Raw genomic sequence first — 24,499 nt, 5'->3', positions numbered from 1 at the left:
GTGTTTTTCTAATGTATTAGACCAACATCCAGCATATTGGCAGTGACAAGAGACACGGGCTGCCAAAACACACCACCGACGTGGTGTTGCAATTGATATAGCTATTTGTGTTGTAACATTTCCCTGTGCTGTATGATTGAAATCTGTCAGAAACCAATATGTGACTACATGTAATACATTATTTTGTGGCCACACCTTTATGTACCTTGATTATTGAGCTTGAGGTTCTGCTCATTTGTTTTGTACTAAACAGGAGCAAACTAGGAAATAGAGGCAATGTTAAAAAGGGACGTCGTCTGCCCCAGGGGCGGACACAGACAGCAGAGGGCCCCTGTGCAAAGAATGTGCCTGGGCCCCCCCGCCACAGCACTTTGCCCCCTCATGTACCTAGACCCCACCGGAGGGCCTCCACTTACCCCGCGTGTGTAGTGTCGCCACTTGCCTTGTTCACCACAGGTGGATGGAACGGCTCCTGAGGTGGGCTCCGGGTGGCCCCTGTCCCTCTCAGTGTGCGGCCCAGTGAGTACTCCCCCGGGTCAGCCTGACCTGTATCTAGCTGGGAGGCAGAGGACAGTGCTCCCCTTTACATTCGCACCCCTGGACTTAGCACGACACCCCTTGGCACCCCCTGGTTCCTTGGCTTCTTATCCTTAGTGATAGAAGTGACTTACAGGCAGGGCCAGACTGGGACCAAAAATAGGCCCAGGCATTTTAAAATAAACAGCCCATTTTTATGGTGGGGGTCTGACTCATGGGACCCCCACCAATCACCTTGGTTCAAGTGGCTCCCGAGATGTTGGAAAGCTGCAACTCCCATCATGTCTGAAGTGACTACAGCTGATGGGACAGTCAGTAGACTACACAATGATATCAGTGACTACAGCTCTGATGGGACAGTTAGGAAAATACACAATGATATCACTGACCTGAGTGACGTCTTCTCTGTTGTCTTTACTTTTCTTCTTCCTCTGGTCCAGACACCAGGACTTCTTCCATCTTCTCTGCAGAGTCTGACACCTGGACATCATTGGCTCCTTAATTTGTCAGTAGATCCTCATCCTCTGTATGATGACAATAATCATTATAACCTTGCCAAATACTGTACCCCCTGAATATAAAACTGCCAACCACTGTACCCCCGAATATAATACTGCCAAATACTGTTCCCCTGAATATAATACTGCCAACCACTGTACTCTATTAATATAATACTGCCAATCACTGTACCCCCTGAATATAATACTGCCAACCACTGTACCCCCTGAATACTGCCTACCACTGTACTCTATTAATATAATACTGCCAACCACTGTACCCCTGAAAATAATACTGCCAACCACTGTACCCCCGAATATAATACTGCCAAATACTGTACCCCTGAATATAACACTGCCAACCACTGTACTCTATTAATATAATACTGCCAACCACGATACACCACTGAATCACCCCATACACCCCACGCACTCCATCCTCAGTCTCCTCATTAACCCATACACCCCATGCAACCCATCCTCAGTCTCCTCATCTCCCCCATACACCCCACACAACCCATTCTCAGTCTAATCATCACCCCACGCACCCCATCTTCAGTCTCATCACCCCATACACCCCACACAACCCATCCTCGGTCTCCTCATCAGACCACACACCCCATCTTCAGTCTCCTCATCACCCCATGCACTCCATCTTCAGTCTCCTCATCACCCTATGCACTCCATCCTCAGTCTCCTCATCACCCCATGCACTCCATCCTCAGTCTCCTCATCACCCTATGCACTCCATCTTCAGTCTCCTCATCAACCCATGCACTCCATCCTCAGTCTCCTCATCACCCCATGCACTCCATCTTCAGTCTCCTCATCACCCCATGCACTCCATCTTCAGTCTCCTCATCACCCCATGCACTCCATCCTCAGTCTCCTCATCACCCCATGCACTCCATCCTCAGAATCCTCATCACCCCATGCACTCCATCTTCAGTCTCCTCATCACCCTATGCACTCCATCCTCAGTCTCCTCATCACCCCATGCACTCCATCTTCAGTCTCCTCATCACCCCATGCACTCCATCCTCAGTCTCCTCATCAGCCCATACACCCCATGCACTCCATCCTCATCACCCCATACAACTCATGCACTCCATCCTCAGTCTCCTCTTCACCCCCATACACCCCACACACCCCATCCTCAGTCTCCTCATCTCCCCATACACCCCACGCACTCCATCCTCAGTCTCCTCATCACCCCATGCATTCCATCCTCAGTCTCCTCATCACCCCCATACACCGCATGCACTCCATCCTCAGTCTCCTCATCACCCCATGCACTCAATCCTCAGTCTCCTCATCACCCCATGCACTCCATCCTCAGTCTCCTCATCACCCCCATACACCCCATGAACTCCATCCTCAGTCTCCTCATCACCCCATGCACTCCATCCTCAGTCTCCTCATCACCCCATACCCCCCACGCACTCCATCCTCAGTCTCCTCATCACCCCATACACCCCATGCACTCCATCCTCAGTCTCCTCATCACCCCATACACCCCACGCACTCCATCCTCAGTCTCCTCATTACCCCATACACCCCACGCACTCCATCCTCAGTCTCCTCATCACCCCATACACCCCATGCACTCCATCCTCAGTCTCCTCATCACCCCATACACCCCACGCACTCCATCCTCAGTCTCCTCATCACCCCATACACCCCATGCACTCCATCCTCAGTCTCCTCATCACCCCATACACCCCACGCACTCCATCCTCAGTCTCCTCATCACCCCATACACCCCATGCACTCCATCCTCAGTCTCCTCATCACCCCATACACCCCATGCACTCCATCCTCAGTCTCCTCATCACCCCATACACCCCACGCACTCCATCCTCAGTCTCCTCATCACCCCATACACCCCATGCACTCCATCCTCAGTCTCCTCATCACCCCATACACCCCATGCACTCCATCCTCAGTCTCCTCATCACCCCATATACCTTAAGGACCTCATCATTATTACACAGCTGACACCCCCCCAGTCCTTCTCATCAACATTAAACCCCCTAATCACTACACCCCTGACCCCCCTTCTGTTCCTCCTTATCAACACTACGCTCTCCCAGACCCCCAATCCTCCTTATCATTACACCACCAACCTCTTAAACACCCCTCCTGTCCTCTTCATCATCACTACAATCCCCTCCCCCACCGCCCTGCACCCGACCGTCGCTCTCCTCACCTTATCTGCTCAGCCATGCGGCTGTGAGGCGGGAGGGTTTGCTGCTCCTGTCGCTTCTGCCGGGGTCAGAGGCCATGACACGTGACGTCAGGGGCTTGGAACAGACGTGCGTGCCTGCGCGGGGCACGTCTGTTCCCATCAGCCCCTGGCCCGTCCGTCTCGCCCGGCCGGTTTAAAGGTAAATTACTGCTGTCACCGGCAGGTCCGGGACCTGTTGCTGCAGCATTTAGTACTGGCAGGGGGCCCTGCAGGGGCCCAGACTGTGAGGCCCAGGCTGTGACCTGGGCAGGGGGGCCCCCTAACACGCTGGGCCCCTGTGCAGCCGAACTGGCTGAACAAGTGATATGTCCGCCCCTGGTCTGCCCATTGCATTCGCTTCCAAAGAAACTGGTTCCGGCGTACGCAGACCCCAACTTGGACGGGTGCTTGTCGGCAGCAGTTTCTTTGGAAGCAAATTTATTCATAATATCTCATCTGGCTGGTAAATATACATCTATTAGTTAATATATCTCTATTATATGGACTTGGACATATCTATTCATTTTATTTACTGCATGGACTGTGGTAAACCAATACCATTCCGAACCATCACATTTTTTACATTTTTACATTTTTGTGGAAGCTGTTTTATAGACAGAATCCATCACTAAGTCGGGGCTTAGCGTTAGCCACAAAAACAGCTAGCGCTAACCCCCCGATTATTACCCCGGTACCCACCGCCACAGGGGTGCTGGGAGGAGCCAGTACCATGAAAATGGCACTCCTAGGTGGTAACAGGCTGGTGTTATTTAGGCTGGGAAGGGCCAGTAACAATGGTCCTCGCCCACCCTGGTAATGTCAGGCTGTTGCTGCTTGGTTGGTATTTGGCTGAGAATAAAAATAGGGGGAACCCTATGCTTTTTTTTTTTTGTGTATTTTTTTTTCCAGCCATATACCAACCAAACAGCAACAGCCTGTTGTAACCAGGGTAGGCAAGGGCCATTGTTGCTGGCCCTCCATAGCCTAAATAATGCCAGCCTGTTACCGCCTAGGCCCAGGAGTGCCATTTTTGATGTTTCGGGACTGTTGGTACCGACTATTCCTGGCACCCCTGTGGCGACGGGTATCGGGAAAATAATTGGAGGTTAGCACTAGCTGTTTTGGGTGCTAAGGCTATTAGACAACTTCACAACGTAGAGAAAAGGAGCCGGTGCACTCACCCGGTCAGCAGAACTTCTTTATTTCATGATGTAGCAGCGTACATGTGAAGAGTGGTTCTGAGGACAATCCCCGTGTATGCCATGCAGAGCAGTGTGGCAGGGACGTTCATCGAAGCACAATGGTGCCGTTTCATGCCGATGGGCGTTTCTTCAGGTGCACTCACCTGAAAAAAAAGAAAATGCTGGTCATCGACTGTAAGAGCATACTGGGAGTTTTAGTTCTGCAAGCCAGGGAAGTGGGCGGTAATGTGCTCCACTCCCTGGTCCGTGGCTGGCATCTGATGATATCCCGCCTACTCTATCTAACTTAATGAGGGGACGGGGACACTGCTATACATCCCCCCTTGTCTCCTGCCCATGCCGCACATTTCCTGCTCACTACAAGACTACAACTCCCAGCATGCCCATACAGTGTGGTCATGCTGGGAGTTGTAGTTTTGTAGCGGGCGGGACATGTGCAGCTCGGGCGGGCTGGAGACAAGGGGGGGATGTGAAGCAGTGTCCTCATCCCCTCATTAAGTTAGACAGAGTAGGGGGGATAGCATCAGATAGAGCCCGGGCGGCTGCAGAGTGATGCCAGCCCAAGCTCCTTTTAACATCACGGAGCCGTAGAGTTTTTACATCCCATACTGTAATATCAAATTTCCTGCTGGGTCCTGTGACTGGCTGCTCGGTCCACGCCAATCACGGGGGCCCACCGGGAAATGTGAAATTACAGTAGAGACTAGAAAAACTCTGCGGCGCCAAGGTAGGTTAAAAGGAACCTGGGCTGGCATCACTCTGCAGCTGCTTGGGCTCCGTCATATTTTCTCCCTGCTACCCTAACTTAATGACACAGATTTACATCCCCTCCTTGTCTCCCACAGCACTGCACATCTTTCGCATGCTACCTACTACAAGACTGCAACTCCCAGCATGCCCTCACTGTAAGGGCATGCTGGGAGTTGTAGTCTTGCAACAGTTAGCAGACAGATGGGAGATGTGCAGTGTCGGCTGGTGGGAGACAAGGGGGGGAAATAAATCAGTGTCATTAAGTTAGGGTAGCAGGGAGAAAATATGATGGAGCCCGAGCGGCTGCAGAGTGATGCCAGCCCGTGCTCCTGTGTACAGTTGTTATATCATACTTCCCGCTGGAGCTGTAATCTTGGCTGCCAGCGGGAAGTATAAAAATCTGCTCTCAAGAGCCAATTTGTAAGCCAGCTCCGAGCTGGCTTACATTTACAGAGTTTTTGAGGTGTTGCAACTTTTTGTGTGACTTTCGCACTTGATAAATTCTTTTGTAGCTTTTTGCTTAAAGCCAAAAGTCGCACAAAAATTTGCGTAGGTGCACATGCGACTTTTTGTGCGACTTTTGTAAGCAAAAGAAAAGCTCTAAATCCCTTGGTAAATCTCCCCCATAGTGTTTGATGGCTGGTCTTGCAATCCTTATGTGATATTGGCCTCAATGTTTATTTTTAGCAGCATACAAAATGACGGTTGTCTTAGGTTTTCCCAGGTTGCAGTGCAGCCCGTGAGAAATTACATCACTAGTTAGGTGTTGAAAGAGAGCCTGTCTGCTTCAATGGGTGGAACAATCAATGGGTGGAGCAACCGTTGGGTGGGGGTGGTGGTGGTGGCGGGGAGATCATTCTCCACAGGGAGACAGAGAATTGTCCCAGGTGTGCTTCAATGAGTGAGGTAGGTGATGTGTGTGGGAGGAAGAAAAGTGACCTCACACTTACAAGCAAGGGATGGTGGGATTATGGTGGACTCACAACACAAGCTATTTAGCCCCAAGACAAGCACGGATCCTTCCTAAGCATGTCCATTACTGTCTGGCAGGTAAGTACTAAAATCACCTCATGGTGGATAACACCTTTAATCTTCTTCCTGGGCTCTCAGTTTTGGGCCAGTGGCACTGCTGGCTAGTTCTTGGCAGGTACAAGTGGTGGAGGTGTTAGCTGATGGCTTGATTGGTTTGGTAGGCATGTACACTGGAAATTCAACTGCACAGTAATAGACATCTCTTTAATGAATAAGCAGCTGCTGGATTATGTTGGGGGCAGTGGATGGCTTAACATAAACAGCACAATTGACTAAATATATTGACCAGTCTTTAAATGTTACCAAACTTGTGCTAGTTAATCTGCCCTGCAAGAGCGTATCATACTTATGATATATTTTGAAACAGCTCAAGCTAAAGAGCTACATCTGTGTTGGGACTTTAGAACTTTGTCCAACAAAGGACATGGTCCCGCGTGGACTGCATTAAAAAAAATGTCCTGTCAAAGTCTATCCTCCACAATGTGAAAGAAAATGGAATGCTGCTCTCAGAATATTCAAAAAATTTACTCAAATGCATGGTTGAAGAGGACCAATTTTCGAAACTTCAAAGAGAGAGGGAGGGAATGCAAGTGTCTCTAAATATGTACAAAGAAAAGGTGAAATATAGAGTTCTAGATGAAAAAGTATATCATATAAAAATTCTGCAGGAGAGTTTTATGGTGGCTAAGAAACAAAAATGTCCTCACCTTATGAAAAAGATATGGACAGACATTTATCAAGCAATTTAGTTAATTTTGTTTTACTAAAAATGTCGCACAAATGTCGCAACTGCGACTATGCGATTTTTCGTGCAACATTTTGACTGGAAAGCGAGAAAAGCAAGTTTTCCAAAACTTAACTACGTAGTAAAATTTTTTAAAATGGACTGGTATTTATTAACTAAGATAGTCGCAACTGCGCAAAAAAAAGTCGCAAGCCCTCAAAAACTGCGTAAATGTAAGCCAGCCAGCTGGCATACAAAACGGCTTTTGAGAGCAAATTTTATATTTCCCGCTGGCAGCCGACATCACGGCTCCAGCGGGAAATATATTACAACTGTACATCACTCTGCAGCCGCCCGGGCTCTGTCTGATTCTAACCCTGCTACCCTAACATAATGACATTCCCCCTTGTCTCCTGCGCCCGCATCTCCCATCTGTCTGCTACTTGTTGCAAGACTACAACTCCCAGCATGCCCATACAGTAAGGGCATGCTGGGAGTTGTAGTATTGTAGTGGGCGGACATTGTGCGGCACGGGCGGGTGGAAGACAAGGGGGGTGGGGGTATGTACAGCAGTGTCCCCATCATTATCTTAGGGTAGCGGGGATAGAATCAGAGGAGCCCGGGTGGATGCAGAGTGATGCCAGCCCGGGCTCCTTTTAACATACCTCGGAGACGCGCTCCGCTAGATGTTAAAAGGAGCCCGAGCTAGCCACACTTCAGTTGCCCGGGCTCCTCATATATCCTGCGGTGTCGTGGTAAGGAGCCTGGGCTAGCCACACTTCAGCTGCCCAGGCTCCGTCAACTATTATCTCTGCAGCGCCTGGTAAGGAGTAGTGTTGCTCCCGAATATTCGCAATTCGAATTCCCCCTCCCTTACAACTCCCAGCATGCCCTTACAGTAAGAATATGCTGGGAGTTGTGGGGGGGGGGGGGGGGGGGGTGACAATCTCCCGCACCACATGACTGCAACTCCCAGCATTGTCACCCCCCCCCCCCCACAACTCCCAGCATGTCCTTACTGTAAGGGCATGCTGGGAGTTGTAGTTGTCACCCGCCCCCCTACAACTCCCAGCATGCCCTTACAGTGGGGATATGCTGGGAGTTGTAGTCATGTGGTGCGGGAGATTGTTACCCCCCCACACTACAACTCCCAGCATATCCTTACTGTAAGGGCATACTGCGAGTTGTAGTCATGCGCGGGCGGGTGACAATAAATTTATTAACCTATTTTTCTTTTTTTTCTCATTTCAGATCCCTGTATCCTATGGACTACTTCGGATTCGGTGGACTGCCTCGATGACCAGCATTTAAAAAAAAAATCAGTTTAATGTTAATAAAATGGTTAACGAGGGCTTGTGGGGGAGTGTTTTTTGGAATAAATTTTTTTGAAACATGTTGAGTTTTTTTTTTTTTTATTTACTTTACAGGCTTAGTAGTGGAAGCTGTCTTATAGACGGAGTCCATTAGTAAGCTAAGGCTTAGCGTTAGCCACAAAAACAGCTAGTGCTAACCCCCAATTATTACCCCGGTACCCACCACCACAGGGGTGCCGGGAAGAGCCAGTAGCAACAGGCCCGGAACGTCAAATATGGCGCTCCTGGGCCTAGGTGGTAACAGGCTGGCGTTTTTTAGGCTGTGGAGGGCCAGTAAAAATGGTCTTCGCCAACTCTGGTAACATCAGGCTGTTGCTGCTTGGTTGGTATTTGGCTGAAAATAAAAATAGGGGGGACCCTATGCGTTTCTGTTTTTTTAAAATAATTAATTATTTATGCAAAAAAAGATAAGATTCCCACTATTTTTATTTTTAGCTAAATACCAACCAAGCAGCAACAGCCTGACGTTACCAGGGTGGGCGAGGACCATTGTTACTGGCCCTCCCCAGCTTAAATAATAAGTTTTCCTAAGAACATAGTTAGAGATAGTGATGGTAAAATAAAAATTTTCAATTTATCTTCTTACGCCTTGGCCCAAAATGAGAGTGATTTATTATCAAAAGGGTTATCCTTTTGTCCAGTTTCCTTACCAAACAATTTCCAACTATTTTTAGATTTGAATCGTTTTACACGTAAACTTACATTAAGTAGACACTTCTCCCTTTCGAATAAACGTAACATCTCAGTAGAGGACCCATTGTTGGGGCAATCTAATACAAATGTTTCATCATCCTTTGACACCATAAGGAATACTGAAATCAAGCATGTAAAAGTAACCCCCCCGTCATCTTTCTATCCTATCCATAATAAAGGCCCTTATGTGGATACTTTTTATCAGATTGTTTCAAAAGAACTTTGTTCCTTACGTGATAGCCATAATTTTGGCAAAATACAAGACAATCTAAGTACTGTTGAACGACAGGCTGTAAAAAGTCTACAGGATAATTCCTCTATAATTATCCGCCCCGCTGATAAGGGGGGTGGTGTTGCAGTTCTGGATAGATCTGCATATATTGATGAGGCCCTCAGAATCCTTTCCGACAAGGAATACTATGAAATTTTGACGAATGATCCCTCCCCTAGATATTTTGCGGAATATAAAGAACTTATAAGGAATGCTACTGATAATAATTTGTTAAATAAAAAAGAATGTGATTTTTTATCAGTGAAAAATTATTCGTTACCTATCTTTTACTACTTACCTAAGTTGCACAAATCCTTGTTTTGTCCCCCTGGACGTCCTATTATATCTGGTGTTGGTTCACTCACTTGTAATTTATCACATTATATAGATTTATTTCTACAACCTTTTGTTCTCTCTCTTCCCTCCTATCTTAAAGATTCTACACAGCTAATTAGGGAGGTTAGCAATATTACTTTTCCAGCTGATTTTTTGTTTTTGACTCTTGATGTTTGTGCACTTTATTCTAATATTACCACCTCTATAGGTCTAGCGGCCATAAAGGAGGTTCTCCTCTCAGATGGTAATTTTTCACTCACCCAAGTACTGTTCATTATTGAATCTATTTTTTTTATTTTAGAACACAATATTTTTAGTTTTAATGATATCATTTACAGACAATGCAGGGGCTGTGCGATGGGGACTCGATTCGCCCCCAGTTATGCTAATTTGGTCATGGGGCGTTTCGAGTCCTCACATATCACACAGTCCCCTGTTTTTAATCGGTATGTCGCCTTTTATAGGCGATATATTGATGACCTGTTCATTATTTGGACAGGCTCTTCCTCTCAAGCACATGATTTTGTTGACACTCTTAATTCTAACACCTGGGGTCTAAAATTTACCATTCACTGCTCTTCTTCCTCTATTGACTTTCTTGATCTTCAACTCAGAAAGGATTCGGATGGCCGTATAAAAACAAAAACATTTTTTAAACCAGTGGACATAAATAGTCTATTGGATTTCAATAGTTCCCATTATCCCCAGTGGATCCGTAATGTGCCCTATGGGCAATATTTGCGTATCAGAAAAAATTGTACATCTAATTCTGACTTTTTGGAACAATCACGTATTTTACAAAATCGCTTTAGAGAGAAAAACTATCCAAAATCGATTCTAAATAAAGCTTTTAATCAGGCTAAGGGACAACGACAAGAGGATTTGATAATTGATAAAACTAATGCGAATGATATTAAGAAAGAAATTATAAATCTCACAATCGATAAATGTCAAATTGATTGTAAAAATAATAAAAAATTCAAGAAGAATTATAGTCACAATTTCGTTACTAATTTTAATTGCGCAGCACCCAAGATAAAAACAATATTCAATAAATATTGGTATATATTAAAAGGTGATCCGATACTTAAAGATATACTACCCGACCACCCAGGTGTCACATTCCGCAGATCACAAAATCTGCGTAATTTGGTGGCCCCCAGTGACGGTCTTAAGAATAATCGTTTTGTTGGATCTAATCGTGTAGGACAGGATAATGGCACTATCCCCTGTGGTAAAATGAGATGTAAATGCTGCATCATGATAGAAAAAGGTGATAATTTTGTTTGTAATATTTCGAAAAATGTATTTCGGATTAAGGGAACGCATGATTGCGAAAGCAGCTATGCGGTTTACCTTTTATCTTGTATTTGCGGTTTGCAGTATGTGGGCCGCACTGTTCAGACAGTGCGGTCCCGCATGAATAAACATCGTTCCAATGTGGGAAGACAATTCATGCTACACAGTGTCTCACGACACATATGTCAAATACACTCCGGGAATTTTGACTGTCTTAAATTAAAAATCATTGAAGTCATACCATCTATTATAAAAAATCGTTTCCAAAGGCTAATTAATAGAGAATCATACTGGATTTTTTCACTTGGTTCCCTTTTCCCTGGTGGTTTAAATGAGATGATTGAGAACGCTGTGTGATTTGACTTGCCTTCTATTATCATAACATATTATAAATATATTACAAATTTATTGACATATTTTATATTTTATATCTTATGTATTTACATGTCCAATTTTTCTAGTTGGGTATGTGGATATATATAATTCTGTTATTTATTTATTTTTATATATATTTTTTTGCATTTTACTATTTTTTATATGTGTGTTTTATGGGCTCCCGCCTATTGCTTTTATTCCAGCAATGTGCGGGTTAACTGTTGTGTATAAATACCCTATGTATCTCCACCCTCAACATGCCTGATGAAGCTGGTTATCCAGCGAAACGCGTTGCATGCCGGGTAAATAAACCATTTTACCTTTGAAGTCCTGTGCGCTGCCTCTATCCTGGTTTGTTCCCTGGAGGGATCCGCTTAATTTCTTCGCCTGTGTGTCCAGGAGCAGCTGCCGCTCTTCGCCCGTTGCAGGGTCACTTCACGCCTTCACCATAGTTGTACTTGGTCGCAGTACAACTAGACTTGGTGAGCAAGTTTTCTTGTCTATTATCTTTGCTTTTACATTACGCTATCACACTAGGAGCGCTCTCCTTGTCTGTCTATTGCAGCTTAAATAATGCCAATCTGTTACCGCCTAGGCCCAGGAGCGCCATATTTTACGCTCCGGGCCTGTTGTTACCGGCTTCTCCCAGCACCCCCGTGTCGGTGGGTACCGGGGTAATAATTGGGGGTTAGCGCTAGCTGTGTAGGGGGCTAATGCCATTTTATTAACATTAAACCAAAAAAATGCCTACAGAACTTGCTTACCAAAGCAACGATGATAAATAGTGTTGCTCGCGAATATTCGCAATTCAAATTTTATTCGCAAATATCTCATATTCGCAAATTCGCGAATATTGCGAATATAGCACTATACATTCATAATTACGAATATTGAGTCCTCCCTTATTTAATGGTATAGGGAACTGTGACTAGTGCATTCAGTCTGTGATTTTTTTGCCCATTGAAGCCAATAGGCCATTGAGGTCTGTGGGGATCTCATGGCATGTAAAACAGTAAGCTAAGCAGGACTGTCTTGGCAGCACAGTGGATGGGAGACCACCATGGATTCAAGTCCTGGGGTGGGACAGAGTTTTACAGTGTTGTGGTTTAACTTTACTTTCCTGGAAACGCTGCTGAGTTGCCCATAGCAACCAGATTGCTTCCTTCATTTTTCAGAGGCCTTTTCAAAAAATTTAAGAAGCAATCTGATTGGTTGCTATGGGCAACTGCACAACTCTTCCTCTACACTGGTTTTGATGAATCTCCCCCATAGAGGGAGATTAATCAAAACCTGTCCAGAGGAAAAGTTTCTGAGTTGCCCATAGCTACCAATCAGATCGCTTCTTTCATTTTTCACAAGGCCTCTGCAAAATGAAAGAAGCAATCTGATTGGTTGCTATGGGCAACTCAGCAGCTTCTCCTGGAAGTTTCTGAGTTGCTCATAGCAACCAGATTGCTTCCTTCATTTTTCAGAGGCCTTTTCAAAAATGAAAGAAGCAATCTGATTGGTTGCTATGGGCAACTGCACAACTCTTCCTCTATACTGGTTTTGATGAATTTCCCAGATAGAGGGAGATTTATCAAAACCTGTCCAGAGGAAAAGATTCTGAGTTGCCCATAGCAACCAATCAGATCACTTCCTTCATTTTGCAGAGGCCTTGTGAAAAATGAAAGAAGCGATCTGAATGGTTGCTATGGGCAACTTTTCCAGGAAAGTAAAGTTAAACCACAACACTGCAAAACTCTATCCCACCCCAGGTCTCAAACCCGTGGTGGTCTCCCATCCACTGTGCTGCCAAGACAGTCCTGCTTAGCTTACTGTTTTTCATGCCGTGAGATCCCCATAGACCACAATGGGCCTATTTGTTTCAATGGGCAAACAATCAGAGAGTTAATGCACTAGTCACAGTTCCCTATACCATTTAAGAAGGGAGGACTCAATATTCGCGAATATGCGCATATGCGGAAAACCAATGTGGAGAAAGAGTTGTGCAGTTGCCCATAGCAACCAATCAGATTGCTTACTTCATTTTTGAAAAGGCCTCTAAAAATGAAAGAAGCGATCTGATTGGTTGCTATGGGCAACTCAGAAACTTTTCCTCTGGACAGGTTTTGCTAAATCTCCCTCTATGGGGGAGATTCATCAAAACTAGTGTAGAGGAAGAGTGTTGCAGTTGCCCATAGCAACCAACCAGATTGCTTCCTTCATTTTTGAAAAGGCCTCTGAAAAATGAAGGAAGCAATCTGGTTGCTATGGGCAACTCAGAAACTTTTCCAGGAAAAGTTTCTGAGTTGCCCATAGCAACTAACCAGTTCGCTTCTGTCACTTTGCAGAGGCCTTGTGAAAAATGAAATGAGCAATCTGGTTGGTTGCTATGGACAACTCAGCAGTGTTTCCAGGAAAGTAAAGTTAATCCACAACACTGTAAAACTATGTCCCACCCCGGAAACCGATCCCGTGGTGGTCTCCCATTCAATGTGCTGCTGAGACAGTCCTACTTAGCTTACTGTTTTACATGCCTTGAGATCCCCATAGACCACAATGGGCATATTGGTTTAATGGGTGAAAAATCACAGAGTTAATGCATCAGTCACAGTTCCCTATACCATTAAAGAAGGGAGGGCTCAATATTCGTGAATATGCGAATATATTTTTGCATATGCGAAAAAACAAATATACGAATTTCGCGAATATATGATGAATATTCCTCCATATATTCGCAAAATATTGCAAATTCGAATATGGCCTATACCGCTCATCACTAATGATAAATGTCCCCCATGGTTGCATTGTGTTTCTGGCTCACACAGAAACACAATGCAATGCCTACTACTGCACTTTCCATTTTAATTCCAAAATCATGTCCTATTAAAAGCAATAAGAAACACAATTATAAAGAGCAAAATCTTGCTAAAGACAGAGTAAGCTTTTTTAACGCTGATGGATCGCAACATGATTAGCTGTCTGATGTAAACTTTATGTGACCATCAATTTCCTCTATGTCAACTGTGTCAGGTGCTGCTACAGGAACGACTACATCTTGCTACTGAAAGGGCATAAGAGAAGGGGCAGTTGGAAAAACCAATAAAAAACATTACCATCTTCAGTCTTAAAATCTGTTCATGTAATTCCCTCCATGGTCAATTTGTCTAGCTATACTTTAACCCCTGCACAGACCTCCCCCTAATGTGACCTTTTGCTTCATTTTGGGCTCCAAAATGAACAGAGTAAAATGGACAGTCATCTACAAGGAACCAAGCAAGGGTGGAGAAGGAGTTTCAGATATGTGACACGTGTGTTTGCAGGAATCTGATGACAATAGAAGGAGGCTTGGCGGGCAGATTCATGTCTCACTTTTTTCTCCTGCCTCTCTGGAGGAGGCTTGGAAGGGAAATGTGGGACAACTTCCGACCCTTACAACTGGGAGCTCCCATGGTACTATCTGGAAGTTCTCAAGTTTGTGAGGGAATATTAGCTATAGGGTCTTCAGCCCGAAACCAAAGACAGTCCGCAAGCTCCTCAGAGCTCTCAGGGCTCTCTGAAGCAAGAGCTCAGACAGTTTGGAAATCTGTAGCTTACAGTGGGCTTACAAATGGGCATAAGGACTTTGCATGGATGGCCGTTCAGGTGGCCCTGCCCATGAGAACTTACATGCATACTCACGGATTGTTCAACACCAGATACTGCCCGAGGTGTCCAATAATTTAGGAAACAACTTTGTACCTCTTTTGTAATGTTGATAGCGAACATTCGCAATTCGAATATTTATCGCAAATTTTGCATATTCGTGAATATGGCGAATATAGGGCTATACATTCGTATTTATTAATATTCATAATTTTTTTCACATAGAACACCTCACAGTGATCTCATCTCTCCCTGCTTCCAGCTTGTGGTCTAAAGAAGGCTCCTATACTATTTACTGTATTAGACTGGAGAGCGAATATTCGCGAATATGAGAATATGCAAATATGCGAATATTTACAAATATCTTCATATTCGCGAATATCGTCACTAAGACTAGATAGGTTGATAGTTATGATATTCGCGAATATGACATGACAATATTCAAAATGAAAAATGTCATAGAACTATTATCACTTCTGTGTAGACCAAGAATAGACCAAGAATTAGGAGATAGATAGATAGATAGAGAATATAGATAGGTGGGTACATAGTTATCTGCATGTGCATACGAGCATATGTGCATTTACACAAAACGATAATAAATGCAAATATGCAAATTTCGTGAATATAGGGCGAATATTCGTCCATATATTCATGAAATATCGCAAATTCGAATATGGCATATGCCGCTCATCACTTCTCTTCTGCAGTGTCCGTTTTCCAGGGATCTGTTAAATACCCTGGAATATGAACTTAGAGACTCTGTTCCCAGGAATAGCACTCCTGTGGAAGCCTCCATTGCTGGAGGCGGAACACGTGGGGTCAGCTTTCCCCCACACAGAGATGTAGGCGTTCCCGACATTTACAGAGATAGAACTTCGGTTCTAAGTAGCAACTTCCTTGCACATACACTTTACAGGCCTGTAGTATTTAGGAATTTATATTTATCTTCATTCTAGTTCTCTGTGATTAGTCTGCACTAATTTTTGACATCTTGCATGCATTGTCTACGGACCCTGGGATCATCTATTGCTATTGTGGACATCATTAGTCATAGGTCTATGTTGATTTGCAACTGTTTAGCCCTTGTGTGATTACATACATACAGTATTATTCATAATTTGCATTGTGTTTTTATGGTTGGGACGGCCTCCATTCTCTTTAAGGGGTTGTTTGTATGCTCTCCTTTTTGTCAGTTTTTACATGTAATAAAGATATTTGTTTGCATATATATTCTTATTCTCAGAGTGAATCATTATAGTTGCTGGCTTTTCTTTTCCCTCAGTTTACCACAGGTGAATTACACTAACTGGCCCTTTAAATCTTAAAGCTCCAGCGAGCGTCCCCTAGGGGACGCAGAGAGGCAGAGGCAGGGGCAGGAGAAGCACCAGGTGAGTGACGGCCTGGGGCTTGCATGCGGGCACGTCCCACGATGCGAGTCCCAGCCCCACCGGCAGCCGCAGGTAATGGGACCATGCGCTCACAACCAACGTGTGTGGCGGGAGCACATAATGTAACAGTACCCCCCTCTGGTGTGCCCCTCCTTTTAGGAGTCAGAAAACTCTTGAGAAAGTCACGGTCCAGGATATTCTCCTCAGGCTCCCAAGATCTCTCCTCAGGACCGTAATCCTCCCAGTCGACCAAAAAAAATTGTTTACCCCTCACAGTTTTTGTGGCAAGAATCTCTTTAACCTTGAAGATGTCAGACAGCCGGAGACAGCTGTGGGGACAAGATTCTTCTGAGAAAACCGGTTTATGACAAGTGGCTTGAGGAGAGAGACGTGGAAGGAATTGGGAATACGTAACGTAGCAGGTAGACGGAGTTTGTTGGTGACAGGGTTGATTTTTTGTAGAATCTGGAAGGGACCAAGGTAGCCAGGACTGAGCTTGTAACAGGGGATCTTGAAGCGGATGTACTTGGATGAAAACCCCACCATGTCACCAGGAGAGAAGGATGGAGGAGGTCTTCTACTTTTATCTGCTTGCGCCTTCATGCATGAAGAAGCCTTGGATAACGACTGTCGGGTCTGTTGCCAGATGGTAGAGAAGGCACGGACCAGCTCATCAACAACAGGCACACTGGAGGAGACTGGGAGAGGAAGAGGAAGACAGAGATGGAGTCCGTAGACAACAAAAAAGGGAGACAACCTCGTGGACTCGGAATCCTTATGATTATATGAGAATTCTGCCCAGGGAAGAAGGTCGACCCAATCATCTTGGCGAGCTGAAACAAAATGCACACCTCGATACAAAGCGATATGCTGCGGAAGACCATGTAAATGAAAGACATGCAACAAGAAGTACTTCGCCAGCTGTGGGACAGAAGGAAGACCTGGTAGAGGAATTAAATGAGCCATCTTGGAAAACCGATCTGCAATGACCCAGATGACAGTGTTATCTGAGACAGTGCAAATCGGTGATGAAATCCATGGCAATATGGGACCAGGGAGTCTCTGGAATGGGTAAAGGCTGTAAGAGTCCTGCAGGTCTCTGTCGAGGAGTTTTGTCATGGGCACAAGTTTCACACGAACGAACAAAATCTGAAACATCACGTTCAAGATGAGGCCACCAGTAGTGCTGGGAGATAAGAAGTAGAGTCTTGCGTATACCAGGATGTCCTGCTGTCAAGGAAGAATGACCCCATTTCAGGATCTTCCGTCTCATTCAGACGGGCACAAATGATTTTCCGGGAGGAACTTGGTGAATCTCGGCAGGAGCTGCAGAAATAAACCGGTCAGGAGAAATAATATGCCTAGGCATGGAGTCCAAACCAATGACGTCAGAGGACCTGGAGAGAGCATCAGCCCTGATATTCTTGTCTGCTGGATGGAAGTGTAGAAGTTGAACCTGGAAAACAACAGTGACCACCTTGTCTGGCGGGGGTTCAAACGCTGAGCAGACTGAAGGTATAGAAGATTCTTATGGTTGGAGTAGATGCTGACCGGGTGAGAAGAACCTTCCAATAAATGTCACCATTCCTCCAAAGCTAGCTTGATAGCGAGGAGTTAACGATCTCCAATGGAGTAATTCCTCTCAGCAGGAGAGAAGGTCTTGCCCTTTGCATTTTTCTGAGTAAGAACGGCACCCGCTCCAATAGATGAGGCATCAACCTCCAAAGCAAAGGGCCTCTCCAGATCAGGTCTTGTAAGCATGGGAGCAGAGGCAAATACAGACTTTAAATGGGAGAAGGCCTCTTGAGGCCAAGACTTAGGATTAGATGCCATCTTAGTGAGAGTCACAATTGGAGCAACCAAGGATGAAAAATGTGGGATAAATTGATGATAATAGTTTGCGAATCCCAGAAAGTGTTGAATAGCGAGTAGTCCTGTAGGACAAGGCTAATCCAATGCTGCAGACAATTTATCTGGATCCATCAGCAGGGCCTGGTGAGAGACAAGGTAGCCAAGAAATGGAAGACTAGATTTCTCGAACAGGCAATTCTCCAGTTTGGCGTAGAGATGATTCTTCCGTAATCGCTGAAGAACCAGACGAACATTAGTACGATGCTCCTCTAAGTTGGAAGAGAAGATCAGGATGTCATCTAGGTATACGACAACACAGGTGTAGAGAAGATCACGGAAGATATCATTGAAAAATTCTTAAAAAACTGCTGGAGCATTGCAGAGACCAAATTGCATTACGAGTATTGAAGGCTGTTTTCCATTTATCTCCCTTTTGGATACGAATGAGGTTATATGTAGTGTTGAGCGGCATAGGCCATATTCGAATTCGCGAATATTCGCGAATATATGGACGAATATTCGTCATATATTCGCGAATATTCGCATATTCGTAATATTCTCGTTTTATTTTCGCATATGAGAACATTCGCGTATGCGAGAATTTACATATGTGGAAATTAGCATATACAAAAATTAGCATAAAGCGAAAATGTGCAAATGCGAAAATTAGCATATGCAAATTTTCGCATATGCTAAAATTCGCACACCAGTATCACACAGTAGTATTAGAGCCTTCTTTACACCACACAAGCTGGAAGCAGAGAGGGATGATCACTGTGATGTGTACTGTGGGAAAAAAAAAATTATATTCGTAATTACGAATATATAGTGCTATATTCGCGAATATTCGCGAATTTGCGAATATGCGATATTCGCGAATAAAATTCGAATTGCGAATATTCGCGAGCAACACTAGTTGTATGCTCCACGTAAGTCCAATTTGGAGAAGACCTTGGCACCACGTAGACGGTCAAAGAGTTCTGAGATAAGAGGTAGAGGGTAACAGTTCTTGACCGTGATTTTGTTAAGTCCCCTGTAGTCAATGCATGCACGGAGTAAGCCATCCTTCTTTCCAACAAAGAAGAAACCAGCTCCAGCAGGAGAAGAGGACTTACAGATAAATCCCTTTTTGAGATTCTCCTGGAAATACTCAGCCATGGCTTTGGTCTCAGGGACTGACAGAGGGTATATCCTTCAACGAGGAGGAGTGGTAACAGGCAGAAGATCAATAGGGCAATTGTAAGGACTATGTGGAGGCAGAGACTCAGCCTGTTTCTTGCAGAAAACATCAGAGAAATCTTGGTAAGGTGGTGGCAGACCAGATAAAGGAGGAGGATGAAAAACTATTTTAGACTGAACTGATTGGAGGCAAAGATTTTGACAGGATTGTCCCCAGCTAATAATTTCTCCAGTTCTCCAATCCAGGTGCGGAGAATGGCGTTGCAGCCAAGGAAGGCCAGGAAGAATCTCTGAAGTACAGTGAGGCAGTACAATGAATTCAATCTTTTCTTTATGCAATACACCCACTTGCATGACAAGAGATTCATCACGGAAGTGAACCATACAGACCAGATTTTGTCCATTAACAGAGGAGAAGAACAAGGGCTAGTGTTGCTCACGAATATTCGCAATTCGAATATTCGTTGCGAATTCGCGAATATTACGAATTTCATGATTAAATATGAATATTCGTCTTTTTTCAAACTGTTTTAAAAACTGAGCACATTATAGGGATCTCCTTCGACTAATAAATGCAATGCTTGTATCATTTCATTAAAGACCCAGGGATGAGACTGTGAGGCGAAAGGTTTATGCTTGCGAATATTCGCATTGCGAATATTCGCAATACGAATATTCGCAATACGAATATTCATGGAAATTCCGCCCTACTTATGCCTGTGAGCCAATGAGAGTTCTGCAAGCACAGTTGTCAGAGCTTAGCAACGTCCCTAGCAACGTCCCTCGCATGATGTTATAGCGCGCATGCGCAGACGAGCGAAATTTCGCTATTAATTTCGCAATAGCGTAATTTCGCAATTCAAAAAAACGTCACGAATAGAACGAATATTCAAATTTCATGAAAATGGGACGAATATCCATCCTCATATTCGCAAAATATCGCGAATTCAAATATGGCATATGCCGCTCATCACTAACAAGGGCTTGGCAAGCCGAGTGACAGGAAGATGATACTTGTGGACAAAAGAAAGAAGCATCAATAAAGTCACCTCCAGAATTCAAAAATGCTGTAGCACTGAAGGAAGACTTGGTAGAAGCGAAGACTTGTACAAAAATAGTTAAGCGAGGAGAGGTGGTATTCTCACCTAGGGGCTCTAGGTGCAAGCATTTTCCCGGATACTGTGGACGAACAGAAAAGTCTTTGAGGAAGTGTTCGGGGCTAGCACAATACAAGCATAAATTCTCACTGTGTTGTCGTTGATCTCTCCTGTTGCGTAAGACAGGAATGATCCACTTGCATAGCCTCTTCGGCAAGAGGCGCAGGAAACTGTAGAGGTGGACGTCGAAACACAGGTGCAAGGCGATAATATCTCCGTGTTTGGGCAGGTTCCCTCTCTAAGCACAGTTCTTCCTGCCTTTCAGCAAAACGCACATCAATACGTGTGTCCAATTGGATAAGTTCAGACAGATAGAGGATCACGTTCAGCAAGGGCATCTTTAATCCTGCTAGACAGTTCTTTTTTGAATGCCGCACACAACTCATCATTCCATGCTAGTTCTGAGGCTAGAATGCAGAATTGAACCAAGTAGTCACCAACAGAAGAATTCCCTTGACATAGGTTCAGCAAAGCTGTCTCAGCAGAAGAGGCACGTGTGGGTTCCTCAAAGACACAGCGAAATTCTGCCAGAAAAGCTGTCAAATTGGAAGCTACTGGATCCCGTGGTCCCAAAGGGGTGTAGCCCAGGTCAGGGCTTTCCCAGACAGTAAACTAATGACAAAGGCCACTTTCGCACGTTTTGTCGGAAACAGTTCAGACATGAGCTCCAAGTGCATGGAGCACCATGTAACGAAGCCTCTGCATGACTTGGAATCCCCATGATACTTGGAAGGTAAAGGCAGACGTAGCTGGGAGTCAGAAGACACTGCAGGAGCTGGTGGTGGGAGTGGGCCAGGTTGCGGTGCCTGCTGCTGTTGCAAGGCCAAAAGCTGTTGCATCATAGCTGAAAGTTGAGAAAGTTGCTGCGCCTTTCAGGCCAACTGCTGTGACTGACGTACCACAATGAAGGGAAGATCCACAACTTCAGGCAGGGGTACCTCAGCGGGATTCGTGGCCAGATCTTACTGTAACACTCACGTTTCAGAAGACAGGAACTCCGGTGGATGTGGATCCGCTGGACCTGTGTGGCAGATGACTCGGACGGTACCAGGGAGCGGAGTCTAAGGTGCCGCTGGTTTTCACCAGAGCCAGCCGCAAAATGGATTTGCTGATGGATGGACTTGCTGCGGCAGGCGGCACCCAGGTCGCTTCTCCTGGCACGGCTCAACCACACAATCGGCTGAGGAGATGCGAGGCACAGGAGGGATAAGGCAGCTCATAGTCAGGATAGCAGAAGGTCAAGGATAGGATAGCAGAAGGTCAAGGCAGGCGGCAAAGTAGCGTAGTCAGGACTTGGCAGGAGCTCAGTAGGCAGGTGGCAGAGGTGCAAGGTCAAATCACTGAGCAAAGGATCAGATACACGGTAAGACAACCCTCAGGAATGCTTTCTCTCAGGCACAAGGCAACAAAGACCCAGCAGGGAAGTGAGGAGGGTGGAGGAATTTATCAATGAGCCACAGGTTAATTACACTAATGAGCCCACTGGCCCTTTAAATCTTAAAGCTCCGGCACACGCATGCCCTAGGGGACAGGGACACATGTGCCGGAGCAGAGAGGCAGAGGCTGGGGCAGGAGAAGCACCAGGTGAGTGACGGCTTCTTTGCCAACCTTCTATTTTAGCCACCTTTATCTCCTTTGCTCTATTCTCTTAGGTCTACGCATCCGCGTGATTAAACACCCTTCCAGGTGGATGGCAGGATGACCCCTGGGCACCTGGGTAAGTGGTTCATTGCCCCGTATGGACACCATGGCAGTTGACATTAAAGTAGCCTCCCTTATTGTGAAGGGTTTCAACACTCCTGAAAAGAGAGATCAAACCTTATACTCCTTCCATAGGCAGAAAGTACACATTCTTGCCCTGCAGGAAACACATTTTAAGGAGGGCCACCTCCCTACTCTCACCTCGAGATACTACCCACTATGGTTCCATAGTACCAACCCCGAAGCCAGTACAAAGGGTGTTTCCATTGTTTTTCACACATCTCTACCTGTCAATGTCACCTCCACACGTTTAGACCCCGAAGCTAGGTATGTTTTTATTAATTGTACAATAGCTGACAAACACGTCACCATAGCGTCCATCTATGCGCCCAACCATTCAGAAACTCCTTCTTTGCTACACACCCTGGAAGCCCTGAACAGGTTTGCTACAGGTGCCATAATATTATGTGGTGACTTGAGCGTACCGCTCTTCCCCTCATGTGACACCTCTATGGGCCACTCTGCAATATCCCATTCTATATTGAGAGCCCTGCGCCAAAAGCTACACAAGATGCAGTTGAGCAATGTGTGGCGTGCACTACTTCCCCAAGGGAGGGATTACACATTTTACTCCCATCCTAGGCATTTGTACAGTCAGATTATATCTTCTTTCCTCACCATCTCCTGCCAAATATCTCCTCAGCCTCCAGTGGGATTGTGACGCTATCTGACTGCACTCCTGCATTCTGTCCATTTACCCTCCCCTCCTTCTCCAAGCCCCATTCTTCATGGAAGCTGCATGAGTCACTGCTCTTGGATGCTCTTTGCCTCCAAGACCTCAGGAACTCCTTTCTCCAATTTGAGAATGATCACGCTTCGGACCCCACACCCCCCACTATAAAGTGGGATACCCTGAAGTGTGTGTGTTTTGATGAAGCATGGGGCTAGGTTGAAAAAAGAGGCTGCTGCCAAATTCTTGTCACTGACGCAGACACTCCAGGTACTGCAGACACAACACAAACGTACACAGCAGGAACAGGTATATAGAGAACTGATAAGGGTTCACCATGAGTTGCTAGACCTGATGAATGCTAAACACCGCTACTACAAGCAACTCACGGGAAAGGTTTATTACGAGTGGAGCAACAAATCTGGCCGCCTACTCACCTCTGCTCTTAAGAACAAGAGATCCTTCACGTTCAAAAGTGCAATCTGGACAGATTCTGGCTAATCTCTACTGCTGTTTATTCTTTTTAGTCTGAGAAATTGTGAATAGGGTATTTTTTTTTTTTTGTGTGAGCCGAATGAGAGCTAATATATTCTAGTAATTTTTTTTAGCAATTTTTTTTGGGGGAAAACCTTGTGTAGTTATGGAATCATTAGTAATTTTTATGAGGACATCAAGAAATTTGAGCTGTTGGTTGCCAAAATTGGATGCAAAAAGCATATTAAAATTTTTTAAGTTTAGGCATTTGATACATTCTTCAAACCTGTTACGGGTACCCTCCCATACAATGAGAACCTCATTAATGTATTTAATAAAGAGCTTGATATTCTTAACGAAAGTATTTGCTTCTGAAAAACATAGTTATGCTAAAAAATAGAGAGAACCAGATTTGCATAAGTACAGGAAACCAGCGTGCCCAGTTGCTCCTGTCTATACCATCTGCCTTCAAATTTGAACTCATTGTGAGAAAGAATAAACATAAGGGCATCACTGACAAAGGAAACAGTCAGGGGTTTTATCCAACTCAAGGAGCAATTCACAAATCACCTGTACACCCGCTTCATGAGGGATGCGGGTGTACAGGGATTCAACGTCATTGGATGCTAAATGGAAACTATTGCTCCAAGAGAAAGATTGTAACTGTTGCAAAAGGTCTCCTGTATCTTTTACATACGTGGGCATGTAGCTAAGTAATGGTTTGAGTAACCACTCAAGATAGTGGGACAGGGGCTCAGTCGTAGAGCCAATCCCCGTGATGTTAGGTGTTCCATGAAGACAATGGTGTTATATCTATTAAAACTGCTGAATGATTGCTTATAGAACTTCCACGCCACCCTAAGTGGTATTTCCTCCCAAAATGTCATAAGTCGCAGAGCCGACCCCTTGCCCCTGTCCCAGAATCTCGATTGGTTACTCAAACCATTACTTGGCTCCATGCCCACGTATGTAAAAGATACAGGAGACCTTTTGCAACAGTTACAATCTTTCTCTTGGAGCAATAGTTTCCATTTAGCATCCATTGACGTCGAATCCCTGTACAACCGCATCCT

The 24,499-nt window shown here is 45.1% G+C and overlaps 1 long non-coding RNA gene across 1 annotated transcript in view; it reads right to left on the bottom strand.

Moving 5' to 3' along the window:
- LOC130290926 (uncharacterized) overlaps positions 1-24,499 on the bottom strand; it is a 180,117-nt gene that overhangs the window by 119,444 nt on the left and 36,174 nt on the right. The window contains exon 3 of the long non-coding RNA XR_008847733.1: positions 4,443-4,606. This is a non-coding gene — a long non-coding RNA (uncharacterized LOC130290926). The remainder of the gene's footprint in view (positions 1-4,442; positions 4,607-24,499) is intronic.

This window comes from Hyla sarda, chromosome 9, assembly GCF_029499605.1.
Source record: "Hyla sarda isolate aHylSar1 chromosome 9, aHylSar1.hap1, whole genome shotgun sequence".
In the NCBI taxonomy this organism is placed as follows: domain Eukaryota; kingdom Metazoa; phylum Chordata; class Amphibia; order Anura; family Hylidae; genus Hyla; species Hyla sarda.
The sequence above is the reverse complement of the archived record's forward strand: the minus strand, read 5'-3'. Positions and strand labels throughout refer to the sequence as shown.